General features: G+C 45.9%; 1 long non-coding RNA gene across 1 annotated transcript; it reads right to left on the bottom strand.

Annotated features, from left to right (window-relative positions):
* LOC108636465 lies at positions 4,009–14,303 on the bottom strand. The gene is made up of 3 exons (XR_001918404.1): positions 14,232–14,303; positions 4,379–4,432; positions 4,009–4,061 (listed from the first exon to the last, which is right to left on the bottom strand). It is a non-coding gene; the product is annotated as an uncharacterized LOC108636465 (long non-coding RNA).

Below are 14,714 nucleotides of genomic sequence, written 5' to 3' on the forward strand. Positions count from 1 at the left end.
CACTAGCTTTTCCTCGTTAGTGGGGATGCTTTCTAAGGCCGCACTTTGAACATTCACCATTCCCAAGATGTCTGGCTCTCAATTAGTGATCACACCTCATCATCATTCCCATCTGGGGGTCGTGCAAGCTCTTTTTGACCTTCCAGCCTGGATGTCAGCCCGTTTCTCAGCATAGAAGCATCCAGAAGGGCCTGCTGTCTCTTCCTTGGTGAGTGGGGCCTCTCCTTCATATGGAGGTATCTATGGATGAGCATAGTGACCCGGAAGTTCTGTTGCCAGAAGTGGCCAGAAGTGGCCCAAGTTACCCAGTCTGCCATCTTTGATTCCATGAGCCTCCCTGCGAAGCTCCCAGCTGGGATGAGGGCATCGCAGATGCTCGTGTCCCAGGCTAAAGATTTGGACAAAGGCCTGGGTGGGTCTTCTTGGTAACTGAGTACAGCTGTGATCCTTGAGCAGGGCCCATCTTGGCTCCCGGTGATGCACTTTGTTCTGACTTCCCCAGGGTGAATGCTGCCAGCTGAGTTCTCCTTGGATCCTACTGACCTGTCAGCGACAGCGCTTTTCCATCCATGCTAACTCTGAGACTCCAGCTCCACGGACATGGACGAAGACCCACCTCTGAGTCATGCAGCTCAAGGATGACGCTTGTGGGCAGTTGAAGAGAAAATGAGGATGATGATAAAAAGGCCAGAGCCACCTGAGCAGTGGGCACCCAGGCTGTGCTGGACAATGGGTCTGATGTTGGCTAGTCAACTTTAGGGCTGTGAAGGTGCCTTTATCTGATTCCCATGAAGGCATCCCCCAGACTGGCAGGAAAGTGATGAGAATCCACAGCTGTGCAAGGCTCATGATGGGCGAGGGCTGGGTGGCTGGAGCAGGGAGAAGGTGCTCATGGGCGAAGGGTGGTAGGTGTTTCTGCCATCTTGACACTTGGCCTCCCACTAGAGATGTGGACATGTGCACACTGCTGAGTGGGGTTCAGCCTCTACCTTCTTCCTCACATGGTCTGGGTCATTGTGCAGTCTGGGTTGACCTCCTAAGTAGAGGGTCAGACCAGAGGAAATGGTCCCTGGTGACAACTTATCATTGAGACCAGATGGAAACCTCTTCATTTACCTGATTCTTCCAGTGGGTTGGGGGTTAATGTTACTCTACCACACCCTTGACACAACATCCTCCCAGGCCCCAGTCATCAGAGCTACCTCAGGTCCATGAACTGAAGTTATGGGAGAGGGTCAGGTGGAGCCTTGGGTGGGAAAATAAATGGAAGCTGAGCAGTTGAGATGTTGTGTCAGGGTGCCAGGAGGCATCTTCTCCAGGCAGTTGCTGGCAGGGTCAGTGATGGCTGGGGACAGTGGAGCATTCCTTGAGTCTTCCTCCTCTCACATTTCTGGATGGGGCCCCAAAGTCCACCATGACCCAGGGTCTCAGAGGCCCCAGTGGGGCCAGGTCTTCTCCCAGATGGTGCTAACAGTGGCAATGAGGACAGATAGTGTTCTGGAACACACGGTGCTGTGACCACACTGAGTATCGTGAATGTCACTTCCTCTTTTGTTTTAAGAAGATAAGATGCCATGTGACAGTGGGATGTTCTGAACATCCAGAAGAGACCCTCTGCAGAGGCTCTGAGTCTTGGGGTTCAGAGAGGGTTGGGAGACTAGATAGGCACACAGGAGAGCCGTCTGATGCCTGGAAAAGTTGAACAAGGATCCCAGGGACCCAGCCCAGGTCTTCTTCTCATAGCAGACCTCATGGCCTGAACATGGATGGGCATGAACTTGGGTGCAGTGAGGGCTGGAATGCTGAGGTGGGGAGTGTAAGACAATCCAGCTGAGCCTGTCACAGTTCTAGGTCTTCAGGCAGAATGTTTTGATGCAAACCAGCAGGCGGGTGTCTCCCTGTCATCCACCTTGAGGTCCTTTGAGGTCTCCTCCCACTTCAGTCTTCTACATCTATGTCTCTGGACGGTCTCACAACAGTGGGTGAACAGTCCCCTTAGTGCAGACACTCTGAGTGGGATCAATGATCACCACGTGCAGTTGTGCAGGTTGCTCACTGCCCAAGAGTATCTGGCCAATGAGGCAAATTGGGGAAGGAAAGTCAACTCAATCTCCATTCTCCAAACACACAGTAGGCCTGGAGATGAGGGACCATTACTAATTTACTGAAAGCTCTGTCTTCCGACCAGATCATGAGTTCAAGCACAACAGCCACCCACCGAGGCTGCTATGGGCTCGCAGAGACTCCACACAGATGCAGATCCCCTCTTCCCTCCCACCAGGGAGGATCTGCTGCCCTCTGTCTGCAGGCCAGGAGAGAAGGGACTGGGCCCACGGTTGCTGGCTCTTCTCCCTGTAGCAGATTGGGTCAAAGAACCCTCTTCAGAGTCCTCTGAACCCTGAGCTCAGCATCCTTCTCACCTCCCACCTTCACTCTCCTCCCCTCCCCATCCTCAGTATTCAGGCCTATCCCTCTTCATGGACCCCTCTCTGGAGTCCTGTCTGACCCACTGCTGGCCCCCTGCCCCTTTCCCTACCTGCCTGCTCCCCCTGGAAGTGGGGCAAAGCCTGGTGATGTATGGAAGCCATGCTCCTCCTGATCCTGGTGAGGGAGTGGGCAGGACAGCTGTTCCTGAGCACCCACCCTGGGGCAGAGCTCCCAGGCATGCTCATCATGGAGAGGGTATGTTCGATCATGATGACCATAATTTAAAAGCCCAACAGCCATCAGTGTTTTGTGCTTTGTGACCTCATATACCTTTCCAGCAATTCTATGAGGTAAACACCATAAATCCCCCTGCCCCTATTTTTTATAGTTAGGTAAGCTGGGGCACGAGACTATAGTTAGGTAAGCTGGGGCACAGAGAGAGGTGAAGTAACTTGTGATCATGTAGTGATCTTGGCAAAGCTGCTTTTGTTTTTATTTGTGCGAGATAGGGGTACTTAAAAAAGAACAGAAAATCACAATAATATTATCACATCTCCCATGTTAACAGTGATTTCTGAATAAGTATCCTGGCTAGTGTCACACATGCAGCTCTCAAGTGGCAATGCTGGGACCTGGGTCCCTGGCTCATACCATCTGCCTCTCTGTGCAGGTGGGACAGGTACCTGTAAACTGTCCCAACTGAGACCTGGGTGCTACACCTGTAACCAAGGTCCTGTCCCCTGCATGCTTCAGAAATGACCCAGCATTTCGGCCCAGAAACCTCAAAAATGAGAGGCAGAAAATGCAGCAGCATTCTTACCTCGACATGTGTTCTCACTCTCATTCTGGAAGACCACTGGCCCAGAAACAGGCTCATAGCCTGGGCTGCATGTGCAGTAGTAGCCCCCTTCCGTGTTCTGGCAGTCTGCAGAGCTTCCGCAGTCCACTGGTGAGGGTGGTCCACACTCACCAATGTCTGGAACACAACAGGGCAAAGGGTCACCGCCCAAAGATGTGTGTCCCCTCCAGACAGAGATCCCCATCCCTACCTGACTCTGCAGCACTGGGCCTGATATGTAATCCATGTCTTTTTGGAATGATTTAGACTCTTGTTCAATACTGCTGAGTCTAGGATGCAGCTGGAATAAGCCATCCCTGAAGCTTGTGCAGTCAGCTCTGATCTCCCTAGCCCTCTGACTGGCACCCCAGATTGGGACACAATGGGCAGTGCTCAAGTGGGGAGTGGGTAGAAGTTCTGCATCTCCCTCCTCAGTCCTGAAAGGTCAAACTGAGGCTCAGACTCCAGACTCCTGAAGACCTAGCTCCTCTCCAGGAAGCCAGGATTTTTCATGTCTCATCTCTCCACTTTTGCTTCTTTTTGTTTTTCTTTTTCCTGTGCTTGACTGTTCTGAGGACAAAGACGGAAGCACCCACTGAATATCCATGTCTCCCATGGGTACTGGGCTGTACCCCACATTCTCTGCATCTCCTGCCACCACCCCAAGTCTTCGTACCATCACAGCTCTCCAAGGGGTCCGTGAAGATCTCCCCAGAAAAAGAAATGAATCCTGGAGTGCAGCGGCAGGCGGTGCCATTGACACATGAGGAGTTCGGAGGGCACCACAGAGCGCAGGCTGTGAGGGGCAGAAGTGGGGATGGAGACCGTCATCAGAAGTTCCAGAGAATGAAAGAAAGCTATCCTCTAGGGGTCCATGGGCAGAAGAAGGGAAGGAATCATGGATAGGGGGAAGGGAGGGAGGAAGAGGGAGAGACAACGCTATCTAAAGGGGAAGAGCTCAGAACACTCTGGGCATTTGGGTAGAAGAAACAACTTCTCTTGTTCCCAGAGAACCATTTCTGAACCTCACTTGAAAACTAAGTCTCCTTCTCTCTCTTGTCGGTGAGAGAACCCAGACCCTGGCATGCATTCTCCACATTTCCCCAGACTCACCTTTACTGTTCTGGGCTGTAGGTCCCATTGGAAACAGCAGCAGCACCAAGAGTCCTGGGGTAGAAAGACAGAGATGACAAAGATAGGAAAGTGGAGCTTCAATTTCAACCCTTTCCATGTGGCCACTGCCTCCTGGGGAGATGGTGGTGTCTCCGCTGCCCACCACTTTCCAGCAGCCTCCCCAAGATTCCTGTGTTTTGCACAGAACTGAGGACTCTGCCTTCCCCCTGAATCTCCTGGGACTCCCCAGGTAATCAGTTCCTGACAGGCACAGCCCTCATGGAACCTCAGGTGCTAGATGTAAAGGGACAGAGTATACACAGCTGATGACAAGGACACATCTTAGAAACTCCAGCCTCTCCCAAATGAGGGGGCATATTTGAAGGAGGAAGAAAGTCCTCAGATTGGTGCCTTTGCCCATACTCAGGTTCTTGGTCCTCTGGCAATGGCCGAAATCTCTCTGGATTTCTCTCCAGGATGGTTTATCCTGTCGAAGTTGCATGTTTCAGGACACATAGGAAGAGCATGGATGTTGCAGTCCAAGTCTGGAGTTAGACAGTGCAAGCCCTACCTCATGAGGATGTCAGCAGGACATGGAACCCTGGCATCAGGCGCGGGTGGGGACAGGTGGATACGAGAGCTAAGGCCTCTGCAGGTACATCCAGTCTGCCCTGGGTGAGGGGCCTCTCTAGGTTCAGCAGCCGTGGCTGCTATGCTTCCCTGCAGGTGAGCGCCTGGCCTTTCTAGAGTGCACTGAGGTCACAGCTCCTCTCCTTGTTCTCAGTCCAGCCCTGAAATGAATCACTGACAGCAGTAGGCTTTGTGATATGAAACCACTGTGGGTGAAAAGGGATCAAGTCTACCCTACAATCAGTACCCAGTCTGTCATCCCATCCAAGTGAGCATTTGAACCCTAAGAAAATCTTTTCAGAGCTGTGTGTCTTACAGGATCTTTCTTCTTAGGCAAAGATAAAAAAGAATTCCTCTTCCAGGCTGTACTGCCATTTCAACACTGTTATGTGACAGAGGATCCTGGTGGAGAATGGATTTGAAGACCCAAGTCTGCATACAAACTTTCACTTGGTGGCCATGTGTCTTTCGAAATCCCACTGTCCTTTGAATCACAATTTCCCTAATGCAAAATGAGTTGTTTTTCAGTTGCTAAGTCGTGTCCACCTCTTTGTGGCCCCATAGACTGCAGCACATCAGGCTCCTCTGTCCTCCACTACCTCCCAGAGTTTGCTCAAACTCATGTCCATTGAGTCAATGATGCTATCCAACCATCTCCTCTTCTATTGCCCCCTTCTCCTCATGCCCTCGATTTTTCTCAGCATCAGGGTTTTTTTCCAGTGTGTCAGCTATTTGCATCAGGTAGGCTAAGTAGTGGAGCTTCAGCTTCAGCATCAGTCCTTTCAATGAATATTCAGAGTTGATTTTCTTTAGAATTGACTGGTTTAATCAAATGAGTGCAATGGTAGTAATAGCATAATAGCATGAACTTTAGTGCAGCTGTAGATGACTGAAGACTAATAAGGTTTAGTTGATATTATGGTTAATTTTATGTAGCAATGTGGCTGGGCTGCTGTACCCACATATTTGGTCTCACACTAGTCTAGATATTGCTGTGAAGATTTTACATGAACTAGCATTGTTTGGCAGGAAGATTCATTTATTTCATCTTTATCTTATATTGGACCATAGTTGATTAACAGTATTGTGTTAGTTTCAGGTGTATAGCAAAGTGATTCAGTTATACATATACATGTATCTATTCTTGTGCAAATTATTTTCCCATTTAGGCTATTACAGAATACTGAGCCAAGTTACCTATGCTATGCAGTAGGTGCTTGTTGATTATCTATTTTAAATATAGCAGTGGGTACATGTGTATCCTAAACTCCCAATCTATCCCCCCCTCCCCCACTTCCGTCCTGTAATCACAAGCTTATTTTCTAAGTCAGTGAGTATGTTTCTGAGTTAACATTTAAATCAATAGACTCAGAATAAAGCACATTACCCTCCATAATTTAGGTGAACCTCATCCAATCAGTTGCAGGCCTAAGAGGAAAAAGAAAATTGACCTCCTTGAAGGGAAAAATAAATCATTTCTGGAGGCCCTCGAGTGTGAGATGCAACATCAGGTCATCCTGGGTTTCCAGTGTGCTGCTGGTCCTTGAAATTTTTGGACTTTCCAACCTCCACAATTTCATGAATCAGTTTCTTAAATAAAATCCTTTCTCACCTTTATAGGTTCATCCTATTGGTTCTGTTCCTCTTGAGAACCTGGGCTAATACAGGTGGTAAAATGAGAACTCTTAGTTAAGTTGCACTAGGAATGCATTTCACCAACTTGGGACTTTCCTGGGAGTCCAATGGGCAAGAATCTGCCTGCCAATGCAGAGGACACACATTCAATTCCTGGTCCGGATGGTCCCACATGTTGCAGAACAACTTAACCCCATGAGCCACAGCTACAGAAGCCCACACACCTAGAGCCCATGCTCTGCATGAGAAGCCACCATAATTTGGAGGAGAATGGGTTCATATAGATGTATGGCTGAGTCCCTTTGCTGCCCACCTGGAACTATCATAACACTGTTAATCAGCTATGAAAAGTAAAAGTGAAAGCCGCTCAGTTGTGTCCAACTCTTTGGACCCCATGGACTATACTATACAGTCCATGGAATTCTCCAGGGCAGAATAATAGAGTTGGTAGCCTTTCCCTTCTCCTGGGAATCTTCCCATCCCAGGGATCAAACCCAGGTCTCCCACATTGCTTGCGATTCTTTACCAGCTGAACCACAGTGGAAGCCCAAGAATACTGGAGTGGCTAGCCTATCCCTTAATCAGCTATATGCCAATATGAAATACAAAGTTTTTAAAAAGAGAGAGTTGGGGGTGGTCCTAAGATGGCAGAGGAATAGGACGGGGAGACCACTTTCTCCCCCACAAATTCATCGAAAGAACATTTGAACGCTGAGCAAATTCCACAAAAGAACTTCTGAATGCTGGCAGAGGACATCAGGCACCCAGAAAGGCAGCCCATTGTTTTCGGAAGGAGATAGGACAAAATATAAAAGATAAAAAGAGAGACAAAAGAGGTAGGGACATAGATCTGTCCTGGGAAGGGAGTCTTAAAAAAGAGAGATGTTTCCAAACACCAGGAAACACTCTCACTGGCGGGTCTGTGGCAACTCTTGGAATCTCAGAGGGCAACATAACTGGGAGGAAAAATAAATAAATAAATAATTTAACCCCACAGATTCCATGCCTAATGGCAACCTCTAGCGGAAAAGCAGCCCAGATGGTCGCATCCACCGTTAGCAAGCGGGGTGGGGGCTGGGCAGGGAGGCGAGGGCTGCATTGCTTAGGGTAAGGACCAGGCCTGAATGCCCCAAGGGCAATCTGAGGGAACTAACATGAGATAGACTGGGGGATAGCAAGAGAGAGAGAGAGAGTGAGAGAGAGAAAGAGGAGAGAGAACTACGCTGGGAAAAGCCCTAACACCGCCCGGCGTGCTCACAGAACAAAGGACTGAGCAGAGCTAGCCAGCTGTGCACCAGCCCATCCCCCACTGGAGATAGGCAGGCGGGGCAGCCAGAGCTGGAAGCGGGCGACTGTGGCTCCAGAGAGGCTTCCTCTACCAAACTGCAAGCAGGCTTCATTGCTAACCAAGATTTCTTGGGATTCTGGATGGCTGACATTCACCGGGAGGGTCGCAGCCAGAGATCAGCTCCCCAGAAGAGACACAGGCACATCTGAGAAGGTGCGCCCATTGTACACCCAGAAAACTGAGCGGCTGGGACGGGGGGAGAGGATAAGACGCACCCCCAACCTGGGGGTGACTGTGCTCGCCAAGCACCTGATCACCTGAGCTGCTTAGACCTGGGAAGGGTACAAACTGCAGGCCCAACCCACTCCGTGCCTTTGTGGAGTACCCGAGAACCTGAACCTGAGCGGCTTAGGCCTGGGAAGTGCACGCAACCCAGGGCCCGCCTCAGACAGTTCCCGAAAGAGCAACCTAGAGCCTGAGAAGTGTAGACCATGAAAGCACACACGCTGTGAGTAGGGGCAAACCCACTGAGGCCGAGACATTGCGAGCACTCCTCACACACACCAGTGATATTTGTTTGCAGTATTCCTCCCTCCCCACAGCACGACTGAACAAGTGAGCCTAAAAAAGTGACGACCATCGCCACATTGTGTCAGGGCAGAAATTAGACACTGAAGAGATCAGCAAACAGAAGAAGCTAAAATAAACAGAAGGAACCACTTTGGAAGTGACAGGTGCAATAGATTAAAACCCTGTAGTTAGCACCGACTACATAGGAAGGGGCCTATAGATCTTGAGAAGTACAAGCTGGATCAAGGAACTATCTGAAAATGAATTGACCCCACACTGTCCACAACAGCTCCAGAGAAATTCCTAGATATATTTTTACTATCATCATTATTTAAATTAAAAAATTTTAAGTCCTCTATTGCTCTTTTAATTTTCATTTTTATAACCTACTATTACCTTGAAAAAAAAGACCCTATTTTTAAAGCAAACTTCACCTATATATTTTATAACTTTTGTGACTTTGTTCTGGTTTTTTAATATTGTATTTTTGAGAGTCTAACCCCTACCCTAGATTTTTAATCTTTGCTTTTTGGTATTTGTTAGACCTTGGTGGCTCAGACGGTAAAGTGTCTGCCTGCAGGGTGGGAGACCCGGGTTCGATTCCTGAGTTGGGAAGATCCCCTGGAGAAGGAAATGGCAATCCACTCCAGCACTCTTGCCTGGTAAATCCCATGGATGGAGGAGCCTGATAGGCTACAGTCCATGGGGTCGCAGAGTCGGACACAACTGAGTGACTTCACTTTCACTTTCTATCAACTTTGTACCTTTAAGAACCCAATCTTAAGGACCACCCAGTTTTACTTGGGGGCGAGATTACTAGCTGGACTGCTCTCTCTCCCTTTGACTCTCCTTTTTCTTCACCAGGTCGCCTCTATCTCCCCTCCCCCTTCTCTTCTCTATCCAACTCTGTGAATCTCTTTGTGTGTTCGAGCTGTGGAGAACACTTAGCGAACTGAGTACTGGCTGGATCTGTCTCTCTCCTTTTGATTCCCCTTTCTATCCTCTTGGCCACCTCTGTCTCCTTTCTCCCTCTTCTCTTCTCTGTGTAACTCCGTGAACATCTCTGAACGGTCCAGACTGTGGAGAGCACCTAGGAGAGTGATTACTGGCTAGATTGTTTTCTCTTCTTTTGATCCCCCATCTTCTCCTCCTGGTCACCTTTATCTCCCTCCTCCCTCTTCTCTTCTCCATATTACACTGTGAACCTCTCTGGGTATCCCTCACTGTGGAGAAACTTTTCATCATTAACCAAGATGTTTTGTCATTGGTGCTATATAGATGGAGAAGTCTTGAGGCTACTGTAAGAATAAGACTGAAAACCAGAGGCAGGAGGCTTAAGTCCAAAACCTGAGAACACCAGAGAACTCCTGACTCCAGGGAACATCAATCAATAAGAGCTCACCAAAAGCCTCTATACCTACACTGAAACCAAGTACCACCCAAGAGCCGACCAGTTCCAGAGCAAGACATACCATGCAAACTCTCCAGCAAAACAGGAACATAGCCCTGAGCTTCAATATATGGGCTGCACAAAGTCACACCAAACCCATAACTATCTCAAAACTCATTATTGGGCACTTCATTGCACTCCAGAGAGAGGAAATCCAGCTCCATCCACCAGAACACCGACACAAGATTTCCTAACCAGGAACCCTTGACAAGCCACTGGTCCAACCCCACCCACAGCAAGGAACCTCCACAATAAAGAGGAACTTCAAACTGCCAAAATACAGAAAGGCCACCCGAAACAGAGCAATGTAGACAAGATGCAAAGGCAGAGAAATACTCTGCAAGTAAAGGAACAGGATAAATGCCTTCCAAAGCAAACAAAGGAGGAAGAGATAGGGAATCTACCTGATAAGGAATTCCAAATGATGATAGTGAAAATGATCCTAAATCTTGAAAACAAAATGAAGTTACAGATAAATAACCTGGAGACAAGGACTGAAAAGATGCAAGAAATGTTTAACAAGGGCCTAGAAGAAATAAAAAAGAGTCAATATATAATGAATAATGCAAAAAACACTCTGGAGGGAACCAAAAGTAGAATAACGGAGGCAGAATATAGGATAAGTGAGGCAGAAGATAGAATGGTGGAAATAAATGAACCAGAGAGGAAAAAAGAATTAAAAGAAATGAAGACAACCTCAGAGACCTCGGGGACAATGTTAAATGTCCCAACATTTAAATATTAGGAGTCCCAGAAGAAGAAGATGAAAAGAAAGACCATGAGAAAATACTTGAGGAGATAATAGTTGAAAACGTCCCTAGAATGGGGAAGGAAACAGCCACCCAAATCCAAAAAAACCCAGAGTCCCAAACAGGATAAACCCAAGGCAAAACACCCCAAGACACATATTAATTAATTAAACAAAGATCAAACACAAAGAACAAATATTAAAAGCAGCAAGGGAAAAACAATAATAACATACAAAGGGATTCCCATAAGGATAACAGCTGATCTTTCAATAGAAACTCTTCAGGCCAGAAGGGAATGGCAGTATATACATATACTGTTTGCATATGACATGATCCTCTACATAGAAAACCCCAAAGACTCCATCAGAAAATTACTAGAGGTAATCAATGAATATAGTAAAGTTGCAGGATATAAAATTAACACACAGAAATTCCTTGCATTCCTATGCACTAACAATGAGAAAACAGAAAGAGAAATTAAGGAAACAATTTCATTCACCATTGCAATGAAAAGAATAAAATACTTAGGAATATATCTGCCTAAAGAAACTAAAGACCTATATATAGAAAACTGTAAAATACTGGTGAAAGAAATCAAAGAGGACACAAATAGATGAAGAAATATACCATGTTTGTGGATTCAGGAATCAATATGGTGAAAATGAGTATATTACCCAAAGCAATCTATAGATTCAACGAAATCCCTGTCAAGCTGCCAGTGGTATTTTTCACAGAGTCAGAACAAAAAATTTCACAATTTGTATGGAAATACAAAAAACCTTGAATAGCCAAAGCGATCTTGAGAAAGAAGAATGGAACTGGAAGAATCAACCTACCTCACTTCAGGCTCTACTACAAAGCCACAGTCATCAGGACAGTATGGTACTGGCACAAAGACAGAAATATAGATCAATGGAACAAAATAGAAAGCCCAGAGATAAATCCACGTGCCTATGGACACCTTATCTTTGACAAAGGAGGCAAGAATATACAATGGAGAAAAGACAATCTCTTTAACAAGTGGTGCTGGGAAAACTGGTCAACCACTTGTAAAAGAATGAAACTAGAACACTTTCTAACACCACACACAAAAATAAACTCAAAATGGATTAAAGATCTAAATGTAAACCAGAAACTATAAAAATCTTAGAGGAGAACGTAGGCAAAACACTCTCTGACATACATCACAGCAGGATCCTCTATGATCCACTTCCCAGATTACTGGAAATAAAAGCAAAAATAAACAAATGGGACCTAATTAAAATTAAAAACTTCTGCACAACAAAGGAAACTATAAGCAAGGTGAAAAAACAGCCTTCAGAATGGGAGAAAATAATAGCAAACGAAGCAACTGACAAAGAATTAATCTCAAAAATATACAAGCAACTCCTGCAGCTCAATTCCAGAAAAATAAATGACCCAATTAAAAAATGGGCCAAAGAACTAAACACGGATTTCTCCAAAGAAGACATACGGATGGCTAACAAACACATAAAAAGATGTTCAACATCACTCATTATCAGAGAAATGCAAATCAAAACCACAATGAGGTACCATTTCACGCCAGTCAGAATGGCTGCGATCCAAAAATCTGCAAGCAATAAATGCTGGAGAGGGTGTGGAGAAAAGGGAACCCTCCTACACTGTTGGTGGGAATGCAAACTAGTACAGCCACTATGGAGAACAGTGTGGAGATTCCTTAAAAAATTGCAAATAGAACTGCCTTATGACCCAGCAATCCCACTTCTGGGCATACACACCGAGGAAACCAGAATTGAAAGAGACACATGTACCCCAATGTTCACTGCAGCACTGTTTATAATAGCCAGGACATGGAAACAACCTAGATGTCCATCAGCAGATGAATGGATAAGAAAGCTGTGGTATATATACACAATGGAGTATTACTCAGCTGTTAAAAAAATTCATTTGAATCAGTTCTGATGAGATGGATGAAACTGGAGCCGATTATACAGAGTGAAGTAAGTCAGAAAGAAAAACACCAATACAGTATACTAACACATATATATAGAATTTAGGAAGATGGTAATGACAACCCTGTATGCAAGACAGGAAAAAAGACACAGATGTGTATAACGGACTTTTGGACTCAGAGGGAGAGGGAGAGGGTGGGATAATTTGGGAGAATGGCATTCTAACATGTATACTATCATGTAAGAATTGAATTGCCAGTCTATGTCTGACGCAGGATACAGCATGCTTGGGGCTGGTGCATGGGGATGACCCAGAGAGATGTTATGGGGAGGGAGGTGGGAGGGGGTTTCATGTTTGGGAACGCATGTAAGAATTAAAGATTTTAAAATTTAAAAAATAAAAAACTAAAAAAAAAAAAAAAAGAATGGCTGCGATCCAAAAGTCTACAAGCAATAAATGCTGGAGAGGGTGTGGAGAAAAGGGAACCCTCTTACACTGTTGGTGGGAATCCAGACTAGTACAGCTACTATGGAGAACAGTGGAGATTCCTTAAAAAACTAGAAATAGAACTGCCATATGACCCAGCAATCCCACTGCTGGGGATACACACTGAGGAAACCTGATTTGAAAGAGACACATGTGCCACAATGTTCATCACAGCACACTTTTTTATAGCCAGGACATGGAAGCAACCTAGATGTCCATCAGCAGATGAATGGATAAGAACGCTGTGGTACATATACACAATGGAATATTACTCAGCCATTAAAAATGATACATTTGAATCAGTTCTAATGAGGTGGATGAAACTGGAGCCTATTATACAGAGTGAAGTAAGCCAGAAATAAAAACGCCAATACAGTATACTAATGCATATAAATGGAATTTAGAAAGGTGGTAATGATAACCCTATATACGAGATAGCAAAAAAGACACAGATGTCAGAACAGTCTTTCGGACTCTGTGGGAGAGGTTGAGGGTGGGATGATTTGGGAGAATGGCATTGAAACATGTATCATATGTGAAATGGATCTCCAGTCCAGGTTCAATGCATGAGACAAGGTGCTCTGGGATGGTGTACTGGGATGACCCAGAGGGATGGGATGGGGTGGGAGGTGGGAGGCATGTCCAGGATGTGGAACACATGTACACCTGTGGTGGGCTCATGTTAATGTATGGCAAAACCACTATAATGTTGTAAAGTAATTAGCCTCCAATTAATATAAATAAATTTATATTAAAAAAATAAAAGAGAGAGTTGCCAAAAAAATGAGAAGCCCACGCACTTCAACCAAGAGGAGCCCCCATGCATGATAAACAGAGAAAGCCCATATACAACAGCAAGCACCCAGCACAACCGAAAATATAAATTAATTAACTAATTAAAAGTTTCACCAACTTTCTCCTTTGAGAACTTAACATAATGAGTTAACACCTTTCTTAAATTTCCTTCCCTGCTTTCCTTTGTAAAGATAGTGGGAAAACCAGAAATAAAGCAAGAGCTTTTAAAGGTAAAGAACAGAGAAAATTCTCAAACTGGATAAAGAATCTCAGACGGCTTTAGTTGTCTCACTCCATCGTTCTAATTCTGCTTACCTGGAAGCAAACTTAGATAGCTGTTTCTCATGGTGCAGAGACCAGCAAGCCCAGCCACAGTAGATGTCTTATCTTCCTCTGTGTGTCGGGGAGGGACTTCTGGCTTTCAGTATGACTTCTGCTTTTCACGGGGCTCTTCTGGGTGGCGCTAGTGGTAAAGAACCTACCTGCCAATGCAGGAGACTGAAGAGACATGGGTTGGATAGCTGTGTTGGGAAGAACCCCTGGAGGAGGGCATGGCAACCCACTCCAGTATTCTTGCCTGGAGAATCCTGTGGACAGAGGAGCCTGGCAGGCTATGGCCCATAGGGTCACAAAGAGTCGGACATGACTGAAGCGACTTAGCACACACGCATGCTGCTTTTCATTACCTAACAGGAAGTCACTGGTCTGGATGTTTCTTCCTCCTGTTTTGCCTGATGATTACTTCTCTGAAATTTCTAAGCATTTGCATAGGATTACTGGTGTTTGTCGGAGAAGGCA

This window comes from Capra hircus, chromosome 7 (genome assembly GCF_001704415.2).
Source record: "Capra hircus breed San Clemente chromosome 7, ASM170441v1, whole genome shotgun sequence".
Classification (NCBI taxonomy): Eukaryota; Metazoa; Chordata; class Mammalia; order Artiodactyla; family Bovidae; genus Capra; species Capra hircus.